This window comes from Agelaius tricolor, unplaced genomic scaffold (assembly GCF_023055355.1).
Source record: "Agelaius tricolor isolate 1412-34295 unplaced genomic scaffold, bAgeTri1.0.p SCAF_4, whole genome shotgun sequence".
Lineage (NCBI taxonomy): Eukaryota > Metazoa > Chordata > Aves > Passeriformes > Icteridae > Agelaius > Agelaius tricolor.
In genome coordinates this window covers 31,073,581-31,098,006 of record NW_027269264.1, presented here as the reverse complement: position 1 = coordinate 31,098,006, position 24,426 = coordinate 31,073,581, and the positions used below count along the sequence as shown (strand labels likewise).

At 41.2% G+C, this 24,426-nt stretch overlaps 1 protein-coding gene and 1 long non-coding RNA gene across 4 annotated transcripts in view; one reads left to right on the top strand and one right to left on the bottom strand.

Moving 5' to 3' along the window:
• The window catches only part of GLIS3 (GLIS family zinc finger 3), a 155,903-nt gene extending 146,418 nt beyond the window's left edge, over window positions 1–9,485 (bottom strand). For 2 of the 3 annotated variants that reach the window (XM_071425112.1, XM_071425113.1), the window contains exon 1: window positions 9,155–9,485. The gene's annotated coding sequence lies outside the window, so the exon portion shown is untranslated. The remainder of the gene's footprint in view (window positions 1–9,154) is intronic. The other variant, XM_071425111.1, reaches the window with a different exon arrangement.
• LOC139589063 (uncharacterized) overlaps window positions 8,734–24,426 on the top strand; it is a 31,912-nt gene continuing 16,219 nt past the window's right edge. The window contains exon 1 of the long non-coding RNA XR_011678925.1: window positions 8,734–9,051. This is a non-coding gene — a long non-coding RNA (uncharacterized lncRNA). The remainder of the gene's footprint in view (window positions 9,052–24,426) is intronic.

The window sequence follows — 24,426 nt, the reverse complement described above, 5'->3', positions numbered from 1 at the left end:
AGCTAAGGCACTCACAACTGTGAGCTGCTCACAACTACTGAAAATCCTGCCAGACACACCAGCTCAAAGCATATTCACAGGAAGACCAAAACCCAGGTTTTCTGGCCGCCTCTCCCCTCACCCTGTCCATGTTGGATATCTCCACCAGGTTGTGAGGGCAGTGGCTGGAGGTGCGGCAGCTGCACTGGTGTCACTAGCACCATGTCAGCATGGCATTTTGGTCACAGTAAAAATTCTTCATCAGCCAAATCCAGGCTGCTTTAAGACTACAATATACTGTGTTACTCCTCCTAAACTTTGAATGAATTGTCATAACATGTTCTGAATCTCTGTGATTCAGATTAAGGACCCATCTTCCTGAGCTGGATCCTCCCTCCCATAGTGTTCACCAATAATGTTGAGGGAAAAATCAAAAGTGAGCTCCCTAATTATTCCCACAGCTACCCCCTGCAACTACCTACACCAGCAGGGATATGTTTATCTTTAATATTTCTCAATGAACTTCAAAAATATCTTTTCATTGACTGAATATGAGAAACAAATAGAAGCATTGAACATACTGGTGCTTTCAGAAAGCATGTGCTGTTTTCAGAAAGACTTGGGATTTTTATTACAACATGAGACACGAGAACACTCGAGATATGCCTGAATATGGTCCATCTCACACTCACAAATCCATCGTCTTCACATAGGAATGAGCAAGACAAGCAATAAGAATAGCTACTAGACTTCCTAAAAAACAAAATTACTATTCAGATGTGCATAATATGCTGGTACTAAATACTCAAATACATAACTTTTGGATATCACTACACTAGATCACAGTTCTAATTTGAACAGTTTGAAATGTACATACCTTAAAATAAATTACTTTCTTAATAGAACATTCAATTAAAAGCTGGCTTTTTAAAATTGTACTATTTTTTAACAAAACTTCTACCCAAAGAGCTGCATTGATGAAAGATGTTGAAGACCAGTGCTGGTATCTGAAGTCCACAGTATTTTACCATGTCCACAGTGTTTATACATAATCTTCCCTTATGCCAGCCCTTCAGCTGAATTTTCTACTTGCTATCCTACCAAAAAAGTTGACTATATCACAGGTGTGCAAGCTAATTAAGCCAAGAAGGAAAAGCAGAATTGACAGCATCTAGGAGCAGAGCAATTGGGCACAGCAGACAAAAATCCCAATTCAAAATGCACAGACCAGGGACATTGAACTGGCTGATGTTCCCTTCACCTTCCCATGCTGCTCTGCAACACATACTGTAGTAGGTGGATTAGCTGTTATGTAGGGCCACTCTAAAGATCTCAGTATGGATTCTCGGTTTTAAATGTACAATTTTGAAGACAGCGAGAATCAGGCTCTGCCTGAAGTGAAAGAGAGAAATGTTCCTCCAAAACTATCATGTGGGGGGGTCCACCTCTTTTTCCACCTCTTTTCTGTGTGCTGTGGATTACACCCACCACCTCCACCACTCTGAGCACCAGATCAGTGATCCCAGAGGTCACACAATGAATATGTATATGTATTACCACCAGTCTGACTCAGCAGAGCACTCAACATGCAGTTAACTTTCAACTAGCTCTGGAATGATACTGGTTCAAGTTTGCAAGCCTTGTGGAAGAGGGACAGACTTCCTACATTGTCAAATGGAAGTAGTGAACAAAAAGAGGAAATTGAGAGAATCAACACACTTGTAATAAAATGGGAAGTCTCTCTCCTTTTCTCCACTTCCACTTGGATATCAACCTAAGCCTTTTTAAATTAATTTTTTTCATTTTAAACCATTCAATTATTTTCTATACATTAAATTCTCACGTCCATGTGCAATAAATTTTGAAAATATGATTAAAAACTCCTCCAAAGTAGTATCCTCATCTCCAGAATGACCAGAGTCAAGAAGTATTGCAAACTTACATGTTCCATTTTGACTTCTAAGACCTAAGAGCAGAGGGTCAATTATGCTTTCATCCGAAGCAAAAGCACTTACTCACAGAGAACCAGACTCCAAATTTTGTGAGTGTTATGCATCATTAATTTCTACAGCATAAACAGTGGTTTCAAGAAATGCATTGCAATTCTATGGTCAAGGCAAAGCACTCTACAGCATGTCCAGCTAGACACCTTAAAAAAGCATGACTCTTGCTGCTTTCATCAGTAAGCAGCTGTTAGTCACCAGTGGAAAGGTGTGTTCATGCATCTACAGAGTATTCCTGATAGCACTGACAAAAATTCTGGTGTCATAGAACATAAAAATACTTTCTGGATTTGTTGAGTCAAAAGGTTAGGTTATTCTGTTTGTAAAGAATGTTAGGACAACTCAGTGATTCCAAGCAACTGCTGTGTAATACAAAGTCCCAAACATAATCAAATGATGAGTTTCTGTCGTGGAAAATATCAAGACATCTTGTTGCAGTGTCTCTTCCTTTGCAGGAAAAGAGAAGTAAAGAAGAGACTGGCCCCTATCTGCTTAAACCAATACCATCTGCATATGTGTGATTGGAAAAAAAAATTGCTATTACTGATGGCAGTAGAAAAATGAGTATTATCTTCACCTCAGCATGGGGAGAAAGTGTTTGAAAATTCTTGCTGTATTGGCTTTAAAAACTGTGGGACTGGCAGTTCTGGGGGTTGTGGGACCTGTAATAAATGGTCATTCTCATTTGTAACCACACATTTCTTGGAATTTAGGGCAGGGGAGTGAATAGAACTGTCAACAGTGCTGCTCTGACAAGCTATCCCTCCTCCAAGTGCAGGCTGGCAGACAAGTTTCCAGTAGCTGAGATTGGGGTGCTGCTGTTTGAAGATGGGCAGGGTGCTCCTGCATGAATTCTGATTGGTGAGATATACTGTCCACGGATGATCCTAGATCCCTGAGGAATACCTGCTGTCCAATGGCTCATACTGTATGACCTCCCATTACTTTTTAAGAAGTTAATGTAATTAAAGGGTGTTTTTACAGACTCACAGCTATGACTGATATCAATCCAAAGTCAGTGAGAAATCCACTGTGTATTACACCTTTTTTTAAAAAGGTGTTTAACGGTGTTAAAAAAGGTGTTTAAAAAATACATAAATAAAAATAAATTATGCTGTAGTAAGTAACAGATGAAAGAGGACTGCACATGACTGTTAATTTTGTGACTTTACTGGTTACAAGAAACAAAGTACAAGCTCTATATGGTCTCTCAGGAAGAAAGAATAAAGCCAAGCAATGACTTAAGCTCTAACACAAAGAAAACCTTTTTTTCCTTTCTCTGCTCTTCAAAAAGCTGAAGTTTCCAAAAAGGTCAGCTGCCTTCACAATCTAAATTAGCCATAACATTAAGTGAATGCTGACCAAGTACAATAAGGCAGCCAGAATCAAAAAGACCTTCTGATAGGGAATTGTCATTAGGATGAACTCATCTATTGCAATTTTTTCTGCCATCTCCTCAGTCTATGCTGAAAAGCACATGCAGTAGGGAAGCACATGACAAAACAGGAAAAATAGCAGTTCACATTCTAAAGGATATGCATAAAACAACATGAAGAGAAAACAGAAAAACCACAGAAAAGCCTCTGTGGTCCCTGAAACTCTTCACAACACAGAAGTACTGGAGGAAAGCACAGCACAGAAGCATTCATAAACACAACTGCAATCACTTTGAAACTGAATGCTTATTATAAGCCTACAGATATGCCATAATTGAAATACAGCCACATAGTAGCAAATTTTCAAGGATTTCTTTCCAATTATACCAATAAATTTTGAACTCCGACTTTTCATCACTTATGTTTTCCTATTTAAATCTTAGAAGACAAGACTGGCAAGGGGTTTGAGAGATCATCTCAGCCACAACCTACTCCAAGGCAGAATCAACCAGATATAAACATTTCCTGACATAAAGAAGATTTTTAGGCAAAAGCTGCACTTGTCAGAGTAAGTCACTGGGCAAAGATATCATACAGATGGAGTATAATTTCAGCCCTAATTCAGCTGAACAGCTCAGGTCCAATTTTCATCACTAGGTTCATCTGTTAAGCATTAAGCACACGTTTAAGCAGTTTGTTCAATCACAGACTCAGTGCCTAATTAACTTGTTCAGACAAACAAATTAAGTTGACAGCAACAGAACTGAAGTATAGCTTCAACTATGGTTTTAATTCATACGTGCATTAAGGTTTTAATGAAGTGTTATGTTCTTCTTTCAGCAAAACACTGAACTGTAACTTTATCTTCAGCACAAAATTTTCAACACTGAAGCCAATAAGATTCCAATCAGAATATTCATCATAGAATTTAACGAAAAACCTTCATACTTAAACCTTTGCTTACCCTGATTCTGTAATGTCTCCATTTTCTCCATCTGTGAACAGTCAAAAAACACAAATCATCCTGTTTATTTCACAAAACTGCACTCACAGCACATTTCGAGACTGAAAGTCATCTAAATGCCTACAGAGACATCTATGCATGTATCTGAAGTATTCACACACACTTTCCAGGTAAAATTCACTAAAAATGAAAGGCCTAAGCATGTTATCTTCGAAGGAAAGAGCAAAATCACTATGAGAGATATGTCTTAACCACACTTAAACGGTCATAAAGTCTTACTCTACACACTATTTTTGATTGTTACATATTTATGTTGTGGGAATAAAAATTGTAAAGTACAACAATAAAAGTCAGTAGTACTTATTTTCATGCCTGGATGAAGCATAAATCACTCTCTCCAATTCAGCCAAGGACAGGAAGAGCTGAATGTTCTTAAATTCTAAGAGTTCATTTTAAAAGCAGAAAGTCCCTTACCTTAACAGGGACACAGGTGACTAAGTCTTTAGAAAAGGACACACCAAAAAACAAAAAACAAAAAAACAAACAAACAAACAAAAAAAAAAAAAAAGAAAAAAAAAAAGAAGGCATGTTTTTCTGGCAAGGGGTTTGTACCATATCACTATAAACTGGCTACAAATAAAAATCATTCTTCCCTGTAGTTCTTGTCTGCAATTTTAACTACATTGGAAAAGTACAAATATAATCAAGAAAAGATTATAACATACTGAATGTATTAGCTTTACTCAACAAAAGCACCTTTAGTTTAATCAACAGAATTTTTCTACATAGGTTACACAGACCTACAAGGTTTATAAAACTGAGGTTGATATACAATTTGTGTTGTTATAATGCTGGTGTCCCTTGCTATTCTCCTCTAGCAACATTATATCTTACAAGGAATGACAGTGTTCTATACCATCATGTTTTCTCATTTGCTACTTGTTGTGGTTTTTACACTTGAAGAAAGGCCTCTGGACTCACAATTTCCTTTCTCATGTTAGCAAACTGTCTTTTGAACCAATTGACCTGCAAGCAGAAAAAAACAAAATTTTTTATGAGAGTAGGAACTTGTTAAGCCATTCTTCTGCATTTTCTTCCCCTAGTCTCCATTCATATCATATCATGAAAATGTATAATGTAACATTAACATGCAAATGAATATATTATTTCTTTAAAATATTAAAGCACCTTGGAAAGCGTAAGTCTTCTCATTAAAAAAATTATTATTTTGTGATATTTTTATATCAATTTCCATCAGGAAATCAGGACCTTCTCATATTAGTGGCCAAACTGAATGAGACCAAAACACCAGATTATCTAGAGATGCATTAAATCATATATAAGTAATTAAATTAGGACATGAATTATTTTCTAAAAGTCTAACTACCTTTTGCATCAGATCCAGAAATAACTACCTGTAATAGTAAAACCCCATACACTTCTAATCACAGTGATCTTGGAAATTGTGAGAGTACAGCACCAAATACAATGGCTTATTTAGAAATAAGCTTTGCAATCCTGAATAGGGTTGAAATTTTATGTGTTAAGTTAAAATGCACAACAATCCCTTCACCAAACAACGAAAAAACCCACCAGAAATAATAATAACCTGAAACTGAATGGCTGCACTGACAAATTACTTTGTTCTATCAAAGGAACAGAAGCACTTTCCATCTTAGAATGCAATATTTCTGTCCATCAGTAAGATGCTGTAGTGACCTTTTTGTGCCACCACAGATGTCAAAAGGACACTCATGTCCACTGCTTTAAAAATCTCCTTTTTCCTAAGCCGACATTACTCCAAGTTCTATGACTCTGCATCAATAACATTATGACAACATAAGTGCTCAAAATCCATAGCAATGATTCATAAATTCACTTTCATAAAAATAAAATTTAAATTCAAGCTGAACTGAAGCCTTGGAAAATCCAAACACTAATCCTTCAGAAAGCAAAACAAAAGAATAATTGACAAATCTATGTCTGTAGCACAGTATGCTATATCATCTACTCTTCCAGGGCAGTTCTGAGAGTTTTAATCAGAGTTGGCTTACTGCTTCATCCACTGAAAGAAAGGTAAAATACTTTTCAATTTCAACAAAAGCTAAATTACTCCACTGCAGAGATGAGTTTAAGGAATAGTAAATCCAGCTCAGGAGATTCCTTCATGGAAGTAGTTATCAGACACTGGCATTTTGCACATGGCGTAGCAAGCACTATCCCAAAGGAGGAGACTGAAAGACAAGGCACTGAACCTCCTATTTTTCTTGCCTATTTTTCTACTGGACACATCTCACCTCTACCACAGCTACCAGACACTACAGAAATCAAACATGAACCATAACCCCTTATGAGGGACTGTGCATTCCAAGACTGTGAGTGCCTGTCCTCATCCCAAACATGAATATGGATAGCCAAGACTCTTACCACGTTCCCCTCAACAATTTCCTTGGCACAATTCCAGGAAATGTTTACTTCTTCCCAGGGCTGAGCAGCCACAGGGCCACCCAAAGGATCTACCTACCCTTTGAGCTCTATTCTCCCCTATCAGCCCTTCCATCTATGCATGGCCATGGTTTTTGGAGCATCATCTCTCAGTGGCACCAGAGCGAAATACTCAGAAGTATTGACATCACACCCCTGATGAGCCAGTCTGGGTGGACAGGACTGTGATGGAGAGGGGGAAGCAACAGGCACCAAAAGCTATAGGGATGCTTCACCTCAGCCTCACTGACTCCTCAGTTTTTTGTGTCTCACAACTACTTGTGAGAAAGACACACTCTAATACAGGTGTAAACCACCATGCATTTTCTAAATAGAGCACACATGCATAGGAAGTGTTACAGTGTTTTTAGTTATCTGGCTCTGGTTCACAGAACAGAGCATGGTAATAAATTCTCCTTGAAAAGGAAAACCACATAGAGATTTAACTAGGCAAGAAATAACAATTGAGAGTTTGAAATTAGGTTTGGAACAATAGGTACATTAAGAATCCCAACTGCAATAAAGGAAGACAGTGTGCTTTCAAAACTGGAGCTAAAAAATTAGCTTTTGTCTCATTGATATAGAATATCTTCCCCACCCTCCATGTCTGCCAGCAGCTCAGAACTCAGACACTACTTAGAATAATAAATATATAGTATTAGCATCCACTGTTTTGGTCATTTGTATCCATTTCTTGATAGTAGAATTCTTGAAGTACCACAGGGGTCTTCATTCCAAACTGCAGTACTCTGAAAATATCACATTTTTCTAAGGCCCAGGTTGTTAGCCAAGGAAAGCTAGAAAAGGTCACACAATCTGAATAGTTTTCAGTTCTCGCGCATCATCAGAAAGCCCTCTTGATACAGCATGAACAAGCAAGGCAAATGATAGCTAAAGATCTTCCACAGCACTCAAGGCAACCAACCAAATATGATTGATTCTCAGAGCTAGTATAATGAAATCTACTAATTACTTATTACTTGCATCACTATAATTCCTAGGAAGATTAGTCACAGAAAGGAATGCCTTTGTGCAAGGGACTGTACAAACAGAGAGCAGAGCACAGTCATTGATACTGCTGCAACTGCCACCAAAAGAGCAGCCGTGATCAGTGGACAGGATGATGTATATCCTAGCTTAGTTACCATTTTTGCCAGTCTGCCTGAGAAACCTTCTCAAGCTTATTATGTTAATTAAGATCTCTTAAGCTTCCTCTCTACTAGGACCTTAAACATCACAGCAGTGCTACTGCAAGTGGTTGCTCCAAAAACACAACATGAACTTTCCAGGAGCAAAGTTATTCTCAGTAGGGCTACCTATAACCCTCAGACAAGGTGCTTGAAAAACCCGAGACAAATCAGGCATCTAAGTACCTGAGTCTGAGGCAGGCTTTCTGACATGCCATCAGTAGCCGCAGCATCCTCACCTAGCAAACAAAGGTACCTGCAAGCCCCGATTCATGCATCTTTTACTCTCAATGCTGCCTTGTTCACTTTTCCTATAAAGGCTTTGAACTTTCCAGGAGTGCAGGCACAGTTACCAATGCTGCAGTATTAGCAATGGTGAGACCTTCTGTCCATGCAGGACGTAGGAAACCACCAGCAATGTCCCCGTGTGAGCCGACGGCAATGCAGAGGCAGAGGTATGGGGCCCTGGACACGTGCCCTGCCTTGGTTCCTCCGCCATGACCACCCTCGTGGGGCAGTGCAGGAGGCCACCATACACTGCCCGGTTGATGGCCCGGGGAGCAACTACGGCCACCCTTATCACTACCGCGGCTCACCCCACAGATCTCGCAGCAAAGCATGAGCAGCTTCAGCCGGGGCCAAAAGCGAACAAGGGAGGAGGGCACAGCTATAAGCCATGAGTCTCGAGTCTTTTAAATTTAAGAGGTTGGAGTTGCTAGCAACATACAGGCCGGCAGATGAAGAGAGCTGTCACCTCACCAAGCACGACACATCTCTTGCGGACGGGGACAGTCCCTGGACGAGAGGAAGCTCCGGACGGGACACTGCCCGGCATCAGAGCCGCGAGTCTCTGCGCGGCAACTCCGCGGGATGCGCATCACTCCGGCCGGCACCCCCCGCCGCTCCCGGCTTCCCGCCCGCGCCGCTCCGCAGCCTCCCTCCGCGGGTACCTAGCTCCGCTTATTCACCAATAGCATGACAAATCTCCCGGGCGTGTGTCTGTCCCGTCCTTCCAGACAGAGCTGCGTCCCCATCCCGGCGGCGGACCGGCCGGCGAGGTGAGTAACCGCGAACTGGCGGCACCACAAGAGCGCTTGTTTTGCTTTCCCTTCTCCTCCGCCCTCCCCTCGCTGACACGGAGGCCGTGAGCCGCCGACTCACCCTCTCCCCGCTGGGGCCGGCGGCGCGGGGCTGCGAACGGCTCTGGCGAGCGGGGCAGCGGAGGGGCCGTGCCGTGCCGTGCCGTGCCGTGCCGTGCCGTGCCGTGCCGTGCCGCACGCCGCCGGGCGCGAGCAGGCTCGGCGGGGCGCGGCGCCGCCGCGGGGCTCCGGGCACTCACCTCCCGCCTGCCCCGCCGGCAGCGCGCAGCTCCCGCCGAGCGCGGCCGGCCGTGCCCGCTGTCATGTGCCCGCCGCCTCTCGTTAACCCTTCCCGCGGCCCGGGCTGGCCCCGCAGCCGCGCCTGCTCCGCCACGCGGGGGGAGCGGCGTCCCACCGGCAGCGGCCCCGCGGCGCCCCCTGCGCCCAGGGGACGCGTGGGGACACGGCTGGATAGGGGCGGGGGTAGCCGGGGCTCCGGCGGGTGGCGGAGGGGGATTGGTGGCGTGGCCATGTAGGGGCTGGAAGATGCCGACGGGGAGGCTTCAAGGGGGGACGGGCTGCATAGACGCTAGAGGGGATGAGGGAACCGAGGGGTGCGCAGGAGGCCAGAGGTGTTTGCAGCAGGGGAGGCGGGGGGGATTTTGTGTCTGTGTGTAACGGGACCGGGGGGAGCTGCGGTTCTGCACCACTTCTGCAGGAGGAATGTTTAGAAGCTCTGGGGGCTGTAGGCTCCCTGGAGGATAGTCTGGGGGCCACACGCTACGGGCTTTATGAGGAATGCTTGGGGGGTTGCATGGAGGCTGTAAGTGGGCTTGGATAGGACCTAAACGTTATGGTTTTCTCGTGCACGGGCAGGGAGCAGGTAAACCAGAGGAACAGGGCTTTGGAAGTGGGAAAGAGGATGAAGGGGCTTAATGTCTGGCATTTTACCACCAGGCGTAGAAAGCTGTGATATGCATGCAAGAGCCTTTCTCAATTAGAAAGAAATCTGACTTGAAATTGCAGGACTAGCAATGTGATAGTGTGAGCCATTGGCAGTATTGTTGGCAGTATCCACTCAGAGCAAAAGCACAGGGATGCTGTGGCCCCAAGCTGATGATCAGTTCTTGCAGTACCAGTTGCAGCCAAGAGATAAATGCCATGAAGAGAAGAGCACCCATTGCTCTCAAAAAGACTCCTACACATGTAGGATAAGGCCCAGCAACTGAAACATGTTGGTTCTTTCAGTTTGGGTCCATCTTATTCCCCTTTGGTGTAATTGGGGAATTGAGACTATAAATGAGCTGAAGCTAGAGATGAATAAAGCAGCTAAAAAGCCAGGCTCAGAGAACAGCAAATTGCCTAATCACTCCACCTGCATGAGCACATGAGCATGCAGACCTCATGGCAGGGCATCCTATCAGCCAGGGAGTCTCCAGCAAGGGAGCCCAGTAACATGGTTGGGCAACTGAAGATTGCAGCAGGCGTGGGCCTTTCATGCCAAGCATGGCCAACCCTGCATTTAAAACAATTTTAAATCCCAGTTCTCCAAGAATAAGAATGACACTGTGGCAGTCATTATTGCTTCTTCCAAGGTGAAGGGAAGCCTGTATCCCTATTGTGCTGTGAGAGCTGTTAGCAGGAGAGTTGAGGGAGGGGGATGTGTTTTGATGCTTTCACATCACTGGGCTCCTCAAGGCCAGCCTTGATCCTTAGCTGAATAAACTCTTCCAAGCTAAAGGTCCCTTGTCATTCATTCATATTGCATCCAATTAATGTGACTGAAGTTCGCAAGAAGTCAGTGTTGCATTCTTTACATACCCAGAAGACCTAGCAGACATATTGAGGCTTCAGTCTTTCTTTTAAAGTTTCATTGCTTTCCAGTGTTTTGGGATTTTTTTCTAAGTGTATGGACACTTAGAGATTGAGATACTTGTAAATTTACTGTTCATAGCACATTCAAAGCAGAAGTATTTTTAAGCTGTGCGTTTGCATTAAATAAATTGCTTTAAATAAGCCCTGACAATATCAGAAACCAAATCTAACCACCATTAAAAAAAATCTCTTTGCCTTATTAAATTATTTATATGTATGGGAAGTAATTTGTCTCCGTTTTTCAAATGAAAAGAAGTGATGAATCCTATCAATGTACCACCTTGAGAAACACATGGTCTAAAACACAAGATATAGGCAGCCTTTGCATAGAGGATAAGAGTTTTTACTGCCATGGATGTAGCCTGCTGAGAAGTCCTGAATATGAAGTAAAGAGGACAATCAGAACCTCAAATTAACAAAGTTAGCATTAGAAACTGCAACTTATATCTAAAGATAATTCTTAATTTTCAGTGTACTGAAATAGCAGCAAAGTTTATGTAAAATAAGACAGGTAAGACTAATAAGTGCATTAAAAGTAAGTGCATCCAAAGTTTTCTTAGTGGGTGACACAACTGCATGTTCATACCTGTCATACAGCATTGCATATTCATATCCATCAGTATGAACCCATACTCACTCCTCACATAAAGCACACATCCCAATTATGAAAAGGCTATGTCTTAGTCCTTCAGAAAACTACTACTTATTCTCTACTGCAAATTTTATCCCCTCTATCAAAAAGCATGTATCTAATGGAGCTAGTGGATTCTGAAATTCAAGAAATGTGTCTGAATCCACAGTAATACCTGTGAACTTCTTCTGCCACCTATCCAAGATCTGAGGGTAAAAATTTATATTTGTCACTTCAGTCCCAATTACATTTCATAGTTCAATAAAATTTTTTATTTACTGCTTAAGGAAATGTATAGTTACGTGCTATATGAAGGTACAGTGAACTTTGAATTAAGGCTTCAGTTTACAAACTATCAAACACAGAAGCATTTTTCAAAATACTCTTTTTTAAAGAAAAAAAGTTCCCTTTTTCTTCTTTTTCTCTGTCCCAAAGTCTATTGGAATAACACAGTATCCCATTAGTCCTTGCAAAGTCTCTTCCTAGCCTGATTCTTGTATTATGTCATTTGGTTTGTTGTCCTAGAATGTTATTCCTAGGTATGGAGGAAAAGAGAGACATGCTCACATAAATCCTTGTCACCTTTGTCCCAGGGAAAGACCATCTTTGTAAGTGAGCCCTGACAGGAGATGGTCAGTGGCTAAAGATTCTGAAAAGAGCTCATTCAAGTGGGAGAAAGAAATTGAATAAAGATGAGTTAATTTATTTTCTTTATTGGTATTTTGGAGGCCTTTTTGAGAAAGGGAATTACTCTCTTGATGTTGAAGCATCATGTATGGAAACTCAGATTTTTTTCAGTGTCCAGAGGAAAACCATTGTAGCAGAGGGAACAGAGAATAAGGAATGTGACAACCAGAAGATACAGCTGGTTTTAGTTTTTCTTATCTCTTTCTTCTGTATGCTGGTAGCAGCAGAACTCACCTTTTAGGGGAAAAAACCTAGGTACTAGGATTGTAAGACAAATTAATTTTGCATTTCTATAGCAAATCTGAAAAAATTTTTGACCCAAACACCTTTGAAATTGAAATGGGAGGGCAAAATTCCACTGAAAATAGAGAGAATCTGAAGAGTACCTAGAATACAATGATACTTGGTTAGAGAATACTAACAGAATTAAGAGGGCTTGTCTCTTGTTGCCTTGGACATGCTGATTTGAACAAACCCAAGTCTGAACAACCATTCCTCAGATGCAAACAGAAATGCAGAAGCTTTTTCAAGCTGTTTGGGTTTCGGGGGGGGGGTTTGGTTCATGTGCTTGTCTTGGGGGTTTGGTTTTGGGTTTGTTTTTTTTTGGAGGGAGGGGAAACAGATTAAAAAATCTTACTAACTAACACTGTTGGTCTAATCCTTTAATTTTACCTCAGATCTTCCATTTCATATCTATTCTGTTTTCATAGTTGCTGTGTAAATGAGAACAATATTTTTGCTAGTTAAGCTGATATGACAAAAAAAAAAAGCTCTTTAATTCCATCTTGAATACTTTTACTGACACCAGTATATCAAAATATAATTGAATTGTGTTTTCATGGTTTAGCTGTAAAATTAAGTCTTGCACCTCTCCCATCTTAGCTTAGACTGACTCCTGGCAAGAAGGAACTCTGCAAGGGGCCTCTGCTGTTTCCCATCATCCATGGCTCCAGCATCTCGGGGCTGATACCTCTTTTTTTTCTAGTTAAAAAAATAGGGTATTATGGGCATAAGTTTAGGGGTTTGATCCTTTTTCTTCATCTTTCCAATCACAGGTCACAAGTTGCATTTAGCTGGTCTTCACAGTACATCAAGGTGGGCTGTCTGATACCATCATGACATAGCAGGGCCTCAGAATTTTTTTCTGTGTTCTATTTCCTTTTTCTATATCCAGATTTCAAAAATATTAAAATATTACTTTTTTTAGTGGGTTTTACTTGCTATGAGGGAGATGAGACAACATATTTCTCCTCCACGCTGCAAGAAACTAACACTTACGAAGGGCATATTGCTAAGATCTTCAAAGTTCCTAACAGCATCTAGATATCCTTGTAACAAATCAGTTCCTCTCCTTGCAGCTCCAGCAATGCACCCTGCACTGTGAATTGAAGAGATGAATAAAAGCTGTTCCACTCCCACTCTTAAATGTAAGCTGTCAGGTGGAGAGAAAGCTGCCTGTGGAATAAATATGAAAAAAATACATGCATTCTACTAACCTCCTCAAAGAAAGTGAGTTTGATTCCCCAGTATTCTTGCACAAACACAGCTGGCACTGGTAAACAGGATTCATTTAATTAAATTGTAGTCTAGTTTTATACGGTACAAACACACATGCAGAACCTTTACAGAAGAATGCAGTCATTATCTATTTAGGGTCAGAAAATAAAATTATTAGATGAAAATTAATTGCAAGGGAATTCTACATTCCTACAATGCACCTGAAGAAGCTGGAACTGAGACTGATGAGTAGAATAAGTTTCCCAAGTCTCATAAAAAAATAATCAGTGAAAAGACTTAATATCAGCAGTGGAGTTTTGCTAGAATATATTAATACTTAGCTGACACTTTTTCTAGGTATTTCATATGCTGTGGTTCAGGTCACAAAGTGGGAATATCATGTACATTGACAAACAGGTGAAGAGAACAGAGGGACTGCATTTGCTTGCGTACCTCCGTCTTCATGCCTGAGTCAAATTTGAAGTCAAATTGAGTTTGATGTTGACCAAAGCATACTAAACCAAACATGTCTGATTTCCATGGAGAAACTATGAGGGATTTCAGGCTAGCATGATATCCATTCCCTAATACTTACTGATGAATAACAGTGCTAGAAACATTGTTATAGGTAGGATGCTAATTGAAGGCAAAGTAAGAAAAAAAGAAGGAAATTTCCCACAGTCCACTTAGAAACCTTAGAAGAAAATGCTGTGATAAAGTGGAACTACTGTTTGTCCAACAGTAAGATCTTCTGATATTAATAATGATTTCTTTGTAGGCTCCAGCAATTTTAGATTGAACAGCAGATAAGTACAATGTTGAAACTCACTTTTCTTGTTTGGGAGAGTAAGCATTTTATTAATCACTTCAGTGGTATGCATATAACACTGCAATTTTTTCTCCTACTCTTGTTTCTGTGCCTACTCACCTCAACACTGATTTTTAATCTTAAATTTTACTTCATATCCTGTAATAAATACTGACATGTGTGTAGTTAGCTTTCTTCATTGTAGTACCTTTGGACTTCTACTAATTTAGAAAAGAAACTAATTTAGTTCAGAAAATACTGGGTGAAAACACACTAAAAAGTAGGTCCTTAATCGATCAGATATGAACAATTCACCTCAAACATGGCTGTCTCCAGCAGTCAGTGTGCCTCTTCTCAAGGGTGACATGCAATTAAGGAGGGGGTCTGGGGGAGGCATATGGGTGAAGCTCTGGTGTTGAATGCATAGTATTGCCACAGGAAGCCCATTACCTGTAACAAGGCAACAGCTGTCGCCATGAAGCCTGAGTAAAAGGTACCTTGACTTTGTACTCTCTACCATGTCCTTAAGAAAATCACCCACACTCCCTTCTTTTCATTGTTTTAGTATATTTCCGTTATGAGAAGATGTTAAATTTAAAAACAACATGTGAATAATTTGATGTTACTGTGGTTCTTGTTCAATTTTACATAGAATTCATTCTAATAGAAGTCTAACTTTTTCCTGGGATCATATATTTCACTGGTAGAATATGTTTCTATGTTTTCTGCTTCTGCACCATTGAATTTTCTCCTTTAAACAGTATTTCGCCACTTGAAGTTAGAAAGGACTCCTATAGCCTCTACTGAAATTAAATCAAAGTCCAGATAAATGGCTGCTCACACAAAATTCTCGAAAGGTTGTGTTTAGACATATGTAAGAAATAAGAAAGTTGTCTATATGCTAGCTAGATCAGTATCAAAATACTGATCTGACTTTGTTCTCACAACAGTACTCACTCATATTCCCAGCCTAGCTGATATAACTGTATCAACATATCTTCACATTTAATTGGCTCTATAAGAACTACAGGGATATTGTGTATTGGAAACTCATCTCCTGAGTCTTTCCTTGAATTTAAGTAAAGCAATGTTAAAAACTTTTCTTTTTTTCATCCATTTGTAAAATGGATAAGAAAACAGCTATGGTGATCTATATAATACTACAATTTTACTTAATTCCATTGGAATTAATTATTCTAAGCTGTAAGAGTCTACATTGCACAAAAAAACCCTTAAAATGTTGCCAATTCCCTATTGTGCTTCTTTGCTCCAGTTTAAAGAACCCAAAACAGAAAAGAATAACACCAAGTCACATGTTCCACTCTTTCTGGGCATATGAGTGTCTCAGAAATGATCAAAAATCCACAAATGCATCTAAATTTTTTAATAAGCTGCATTTTTACTTATTATTTCTTATACTGCACAAAATTCTACTCTATGGTATGCTATGCACTTCACTAACTTCTGTGAACCTGACAATACATATCCATAAGCATAAGTGATTTAGGTACATTTCTATCTATTTCCTTTACATTGCTAAAAACATATTCTGATCCTCCCAAAATGCTGCTTTTTATATTTTTAATGTATTTTGTAAGGAGCTCACTTTTAAAATTTCTTAATTCAAAGCAACTTACTAATTTTCTGTGTGCTGTAACTGAAGGGGTTTGCAGTTCCACGAAAATCTCTGGCATTCATGGATTCAAATGGAGTTGACTTGAAAAAATAACACTGTCAGTAAAATTCCTAAATCTAATGATTAGACAAACAAATCTAGTGAGCTTTAGCTGTAGGAGAAAAATCTTCTGAGGTTTCCAGAGAAGTGCTGTGACACTTAATGAGATCTCCTTCCTTTCCTTTTCTACCTTCCTGATCACACTTGTAATGAAGACTGAATCCTGACTTTCAGAAACACTTATAAATTATTCCTTGTGCAGTTGAATTCAGACTGTTGTTTCTGGGTTAGATTCAAAGTGTCATATGTGCTAATATAGTTCTTTATTTTTCTGACAACTCTGACAACATAAAATATAACATGGGGATATATAAATTGTGGAAGAACCTAACCACAGAGAAACAGGAAAATTAAATATAAAAAATCTTTATAACACATTGTGTCTTTTTTTTTCTTTCTTTCTTGTTGCCATCCAAGAACTTTGGCATCATCTCTTTTTTGCAAGAGATACCATATCTCTAGAGAGAATATATGTACACACATATGCACATATATAAACTCAAAAATCCAAGCAACAGTTATCATATCAATGTCTGATGAAAACCTGTACCCATTAAAATAAAACAATACTGAATGCTAGTAATGACTGTCAATAGTTATGAACATTTTTGTTGCATTCCAAAGTCTTTCTTTTTTTTTTTTCTGGAATTTTCACAGCACAACATGTTACTATTACAGGGAAACATTTCAACAGCTTGAATTGATTTGATTTCAATAGAAAAACATAAAAATACTTAAAATTAAACGAGTTTTAAGTGTTTAGCTGGACTGCAGACATGGCTTTCAGTATGTCACAAGGTAGGGACACTAGGAAAGAAGGAAAATACAAAAAGAAATACTGTCTGGCTAGAAAGCATGGGTAGGCAGAAAGGCATTCCTCAAGCTAATGATTTTTCAGAGCATATGCCTTTGTATACTGGCACAAATGAAAACCTTATCTCTAAAGTAGATGCTAATTAACTGTCACCGCTGCACCATTAATACATTCCCAGGTGCTTTCCAGCTTTGATGTTATAGTGTCTGGGAGAGGGGAAACTGCTGACTGCCTCTTCAGACAGCTTCTCTTTTAGGTGGCTCATTCCATGAAATGTATTTGCCCAGCCAGGACTGTCCTACAGGCCCTGATATATTGTGAAAGAGAGAGAGTAAGAAAAGGGCACCCAAATATGAGAATGAGGCACTGGGTCTTATTTACTGAGAGCTTGGCATCACATTTTTCTACTCAGGTCTTGCTGGAGCTCCTCAAAACCTGTACTTCGAAAGACCACAAGCACCTTAGGTCTCAATAGAATAGACTTTTACTCTCCATTCTGGTCTGGATGATAATTTTGGATGTTGGCCAACTATTAATGTTCCATGGTAAGTCTTTTTTAAACCTCAGGCTAACTAATAAATTAGTAATATAAATAGCAGGGGCAAAAAACTCAGCCACCTCTGTCTTTAATTGCCTGTTATAATCCCAAGTCCTCTGATCATTTCTGTTACATGGCATAATAAGATCATTAGGTGATTTTTTAGGTTCTTATGATTACTCAGCTCAAGACAGAGCAGCTATTATAACGCAGTTTCACCCCCAGAATAATCTGTTTCTAACGAAACTCTGCTACTGTTTTTGCAACAAAGGATGCTGGTAGGTCAAGTAGCAGTCATAAAGTCAGCGGATATGTTCAAGCATGGCTGACTCCTATGTGACCTTTTGTTGTTACAAAGTGTCTATACTCAAGTATCCTCTTTCAATATTCTGCATTTCCCTATGTACACAAGGTTTTTTACACATTCTACTATTTAAATATAAAAAAAAAAACCTCTGTGGTATTTATTATATAGAAATATAGAATATATTTCTATAAAATATAGAATCATACCATGGCTATGGTTAGAATGGGACATTTAAAGATAATGATGACCCATGGCAGGGACATCTTTCACTAGATCAGAGTGTGAAACCTGACCTTAGACACTTCCAGTAATGGGGCATCCAGAGCTAATCAGAGCATCTGTTCCTGTGTCTCAACACCCTCATTGTAAAAGATTTCATCCTTGTATCCAAGCAAATCTACCCTATTTCAGTTTAAAACCATTGCCTCCTCTCCCCATCACAAGGAAGTTGACTGCAATGAGGTCTCTCCTCAGTCTCCTCCAGGCTGAACAGAAAAACTGACCTCAGCTGCTCCTAATATGGCTTTCCTTCTAGACCCTTCACCGTGCTCATGGCCCTTTGGACAGTCCCCAATAGCTTTATATCTCCTTTATTGTGGCACCCAGAGCTGCCCCCACCACTCGAGGTGAGGCTGCCCCAGTGCAGAGCAGCGCAGGACAACAATGCTGTGCTTGAGGATGCTGTGCCTGAGGATGCTGGGCCTGATGCCCCCAGGACACGGGTGGCCCTTCTGGCTGCCAGGGCACTGCTGACCCATGTTCAACTTGCCATAAGCCAGGACTCCCAGGGTCCTTTCTGTGGCATTGCTTTCCAGCATCTAATTTTTCTGTACATCCAGGGCTGCCCCATCCCAGGTGCAGAAGCTCTAATGCCATGGGAAAACACAGGACACATAGCCTTTCCAAGCACTGGCTGCAGAACCCCACCACAGCCAAAGCTGGAACTTCCATAAGTTCATGAATCAAGGTCTAAATCAAACTCTTTGAGGTCCAAATTCAGCTATAAGCCTGCATGTTCTCCTTTAGTCTAGGCCTTAAAAATAGTAATGTAATATGTACACAGAAGCATTATCTGGGCTTCTTTCCTGAAGCTTATTTCAGTGGTTTGGAAACCATGTTCCTAAAACAGTGTCAGGGGAAAAGAATCACTATATCTTCTTTCACCACTTGCACTCCAACACTGCACACAAACACTTGAACAGTAATCAAAAAAATAAACCTGTTATTTCATATAATCATTTTGCTGTTAAATAAGGGTTACCATCTCATAAAACTTTTCCCTAAATGCAATCTGAGGTTCAATCCAAGTGTTGAAACTGGTTTTTCAAAGGTACTATTCACTGTTTTTCTAATTTGAAAAACTCTATTTCACGACTCTTCAATACTAACAAACAATAAAAAGATTTCACCAAAAATCCTAGACAGAATGTTACAGGCATCTGTGAAAATGCAAATCTGCTTAAGGTAGGAGAAAATCAGAAGTCCAAGAATGCAAGTTTTATTCTAACTTCGAGTTGATTGTCCATCTTTAAAAAACAGGATGAGCTTGAGTCCTAATTTTTTCTTTTTTGTGGCTAAGAGAAGTCAAAACATAATGCTTACTAATGTCTTGCTCTCAAAGTTACCCTGAATCTGTCTGAAAGGATACATGACATTTTTATTTGTCACGGTGCAAGCATGTGAGACGTAAATAGATACTGGTGATAGACAAAGACACTTCAGCCTGCATTCAGTGTTAGTGTGATAGTACTGCAAACCAGCATTGCAGTTTTCTCAGAAGTGGGTTTGCAGTGACCTCTGTAGGACAGACCTGAGACAGGGTCTTTTCATGCTCCAGACTTGCTTTTTGAGAAGCCATAATTTTATTGTACACTGCTGCAGCTTCAACAGAATCCCAGTGCAGATTTTCTGTGTATATATATTAAGATAAAAAGCTGGGCCTTCAGCCCCTGATGATACCCAAAATGCCTGACAGTTATGCTGTGGCAGTGTGGTAGTGACCTCCCCACTGGTCCCTTCAGCCTTTGACATCTTAGTGCCATTTGTCAATATGATTCGTTTCTGAAAAGTAATTTCTGTGAAACCACCTATTTTTGCTAGATTTCAAGTTCTGCAGTAGACAGAGATCTCCTGGCAACCAGACTGGCTCACCTGTCACACGGAGATACCGCCACCAACTGCAGAATGTTCAATTCAGTGTGACTGTTGGGATGATTTCTTGAGTAACTATGCTTCAAGACAGGGACAGTTTGTGCAGCATTTTGATCTCTTGCCTCTTGAACATTTTTAAGAGAGCAACATTGTCTACCTGTCCAGGGAAAAATGGGGGAATGGGGAAAAAGCAGAAGTTGAAAACATTGAGTTACAAGTTCACACACTTCCTATCCCAGCCCAAGTTTCTGAATCAAAGAGACAAAATTAATTCCAATGTGTGTTGTTAAGCCAAGTGTCTTTGACTAGTTCAAGATTCATACTACTCACTTACCCAGAAAGCTGCAGTAAATTATTACTTTTCATGACTACCCTTTACAGGCCTTAGGACTAGTCACCAATGCTCAGGAAATACAAGGGATCAGGGCCAGCAGCAAGGGTTTGTGAAATGTGCATCTTGCTTGACCAACCTGATCCCTTCTATGGTCAGGTGACAACCTTAGAGGATGAGGAAAAGGCTGTGGGTATTTCTCCTTGAACTTTAGTAAAGCCTTTGACACTGTTTCCCACAAAATTCTCCTGGAGAAAGTCTCTGCTTATGGCTCAGACAGGCACCCTGTTCACAGGGTAAAAACCTGGCTGTATGGCTGGGCCCAGAGATTAGTGGGGCATGGAGATACATCCAGCTGGTGGCCAGTGACCAGTGGTGCTCCCCAGGGCTCAGTACTGGGGCCAGTTCTGCTTAATATCTTCATCAGCGACATGGATGAGGGGATTGAGTGACCCTCAGTCAGTTTGCAGATGACACCAAGCTGGGTGGGAGTGCTGATCTGCTGGAGGGCAGGAAGGCTCTGCAGAGGGATCTGGACAGGCTGGACCATGGGCCAAGGCCAGTGGTGTGAGGTTCAACAAGGCCCAGTGCTGGGTCCTGCCCTTGGGTCACAGCAAGCCCAGGCAGTGCCACAGGCTGGGGCAGAGTGGCTGCAAAGCTGCCACAGGAAAAGGCCCTGGGGGTGCTGGTGACAGCAGCTGAACAGGAGCCAGCAGTGCCCAGGTGGCCAAGAAGGCCAATGGCATCCTGGCCTGTGCCAGCAATGGTGTGGCCAGCAGGAGCAGGGCAGGGATTGTCCCCCTGTACTCAGCACTGGTGAGGCCGCACCTCAAATCCTGTGCTCAGTTTTGGGCCCCTCCGTACACGAAGGACATTGAGGTGCTGGAGCAGGTCCAGAGGAGGTAATGGAGCTGTGAAGGTTCCAGAGCACAAGACCTATGAGGAACAGCTAAGGGAGCTGGGATTGTTTAGCCTGCAGAAAAAAGGCTCAGGGGGGACCTGCTTTGAACAACTACCTGGAAGGCTGTGATGAAATGGTGATCTGTTTCTTCTTCCAGGCAGTTAACAATAGGACAAGAGGAACTGTGCCAAGGAAGGATATTCAGGTTGGATATTGGGAAAAATATCTGCACTGACAGAGTGGTTAAGCATTGGAACAGGCTGCTCAGCAAGTGGTGGAGTCATCATCCTTGGAAGCATTCAGAGAAAAAAGAAAAATACAGCACTTCATGCTGTGGTTTAGTGGGCATGGTGGTATTTGACCAGTGCTTGGACTTGATGGTCTTGGATATCTTTTCCAACCTAAATTATTCTGTTACTCTGTTACCTGGGAAGCAGTATTGCAGCAAATAAACCCAGCCAAATGCTTGGGTGTACTGGCAAAGGCAGAGACAGCAGATCCAGGGAAGTTATCCTTTATCTGTTAATGATTCATCATTTATGAGGTGGATATGAATTGCTGTGTCCAGTTTTGGATCCCAATAATATAGGGAAAAGATTAATATATTCGGTTAGGCTCAGGAGAGCCCCCTAGCCTTCTGTCAACCTGGGAAAAGGGATGGGAGATCTGTTGCTTTTTTGACTTCATAGAATGATAGAATGGTTTGTGTTGGAAGACACCTTCGCAGGTCATTTAGTCCAACTCTCCTGCAATAAGCAGGGACATTTTCACCTCAATCAGATTGCTTAGAGCCCCATCCAACCTGACCTTGGGTGTTCCCAGGGATGAGGCATCCACAAGCCCTCTGGGCAAGCTGTTCCAGTGTTCTACCACCTCATTGTAAAAAATGTTTCCTGATGTCTAGTCCGAATCTACCCTTTTATTTTCCTATTTTTGCCCTGTTGTTTCAGTCCCTCCAAAAAAAGTCTGTGTTAATCTTCTTCATAAAGCCCACTTAAGTAGTGAAGGGCTGCAAATAAGGTTACCCGAATGCCTTCAGGCTGCTCTGATCTGTTCATCCCCAGCCTATGTTAATACCAGAGGTTCCCCTAACCCAGATCCAGCACCTTGCATTAGGTCTTTTTGAAACTCATGACATTCCTGTGGACCCACTTCATGAGCTTGTCCAGGTCCCTCTGATGGCATCCTGTCCTTCACATGTGTCAACTGCACCACTCATCTTGGTGTCATCTGCAAACTTTTGACAGTGCTTGATCCTTTTGTCTGTATCACAGATGAAGACACTAAACAGAATCAGTCCCAAAACAGATTCCCAAGGGCCACCATCCATCACTGATTTCCAGACAGACCTCTGGATCCATTGCCCTCTGGATGCAGCCATTTAGCCTTCTCCACTGAATAGTCCATCCATCAAATTCCTCTCTCCAATTTAGAGAGAAGGATGTTTTGGGGAACCATTACAAGGCTTTACAGAAGTCCAGATAAATGTCATGTTTATCCCTTCCTTGCCCCCTGACCTCGTCCCTCCATCACAGAAGACTGCTTGGCTGGTTAGGCAAGACTTGCCCTTGGTGAAGTTGTGCTGGCTGTCTTGAATCACCTCCACGTGCCATAGCACCTCCTCTAGGTAGATCTGTCCCATGCTCTTCTCAGGCACAGAGCAGAGGACTTCCCAGCGTCCTCATATCTATCCTTTTAAAAGATGGATACAATGTTTCCTTTTCCATTCACCGGGGACTTAGCCTGATTGCCATCACTTTCCAAATATTATGGAAAATGGCCTGGCAACTACATCAGCCAATTCCCTCATGACTCTGGTATCTCATCAGGTCCCATAGACTATGTCTGTTCAGATTTCTCAAGTAGTCTCGAACCTGATCTCTTACAGTGGGTGGACTTTGCTCCCAATCCACTTCAGAGCTGTGGGAAGAGATTGTTAGTGAAGACTGAGGGGGAAAAGCTATTGAGTACCTGAGCTTTCTCCTCATCTCTTGTTTTATTCATCAGAGAGTTACACTTCCTCTTACCTTCAACAACCTCGTGGGAGGATATAGGGAAGGTAGACACAAATTCTGTTCAGAAGTGCACATCAATAGATGAAAAAGCAAGAGACCCAAGCTGGAGCATGAAAGGCTCAGGCAAGAAGTATTGAAATGTTTTTTACTATGGGTGTAGTTAAACACTGGGAACAGGAAGGTTTTTGAATCTGTCTGCCTATTCAAAGCTGTGATTAACTTGCTGTTGTTGACCATGATGAGGCTCAGAGTGATGTCCAGAGGTGCTGGAGGGGTCAGCCACTTGTGATTCTTTCAGTTGTCTTCTACACAAAATTGTGCCAAGAAAGCACTGATTTTTTTTTTTTTTTAATTTGCTGCTGTTTAACTCAAACTAACAAAAAGCAGTAACTATTGAGCTCCTAAGTCTAGACTCTCAGAACAAAAACATTTCACTGGCAAATGCCATATGCCTCATGATTTTAAATTGTAAAAGCTTCAGAGAGCAGTACAAATTCTGATGCTGTAGAGAAATAAGAGAAAAATGTTTTATAGTTCTTCCAACTGAAATGACCATGAACAAGCCCTCAATTTCCATGAAGATGCCATCAAGACACAATGAATTGAGAAACTGGTATTGAACAGAGACATCTGCACCAAGTTTGTTTTTACTTCAAACAATATTTTTCTTGAAAAATAAGTCATATCACGGCTGAATAAAACCACATTTCATAGGTGTATTTAAGTGCTTTTTATGTGGAGATCACCTCAATTAATGGCAATACAGGTGGTGAAAGAATGTTCTCTATTTACAGATGAAGAGCCTGATTGAGCCTGGATGTATTTACAACCTCTCTCAGAAGCCCTAAGGTTAATCATGCGGTCTTTGCCTTGATGTTACCAATGAGCAGCACTTAAGCAGTCACCTGGAAGATCAGTGGGAACAGAAAAAGCTGTTTTCTTGTATCAGCAATTATCTTATAAGTTTATATCATCATGCTTCACAAAAGATATTGCTATTCACATAGAATATTGAGTCACCCTCTTGCCAAACCAGGAACAGGTGCAGGAATAGGGAACATACC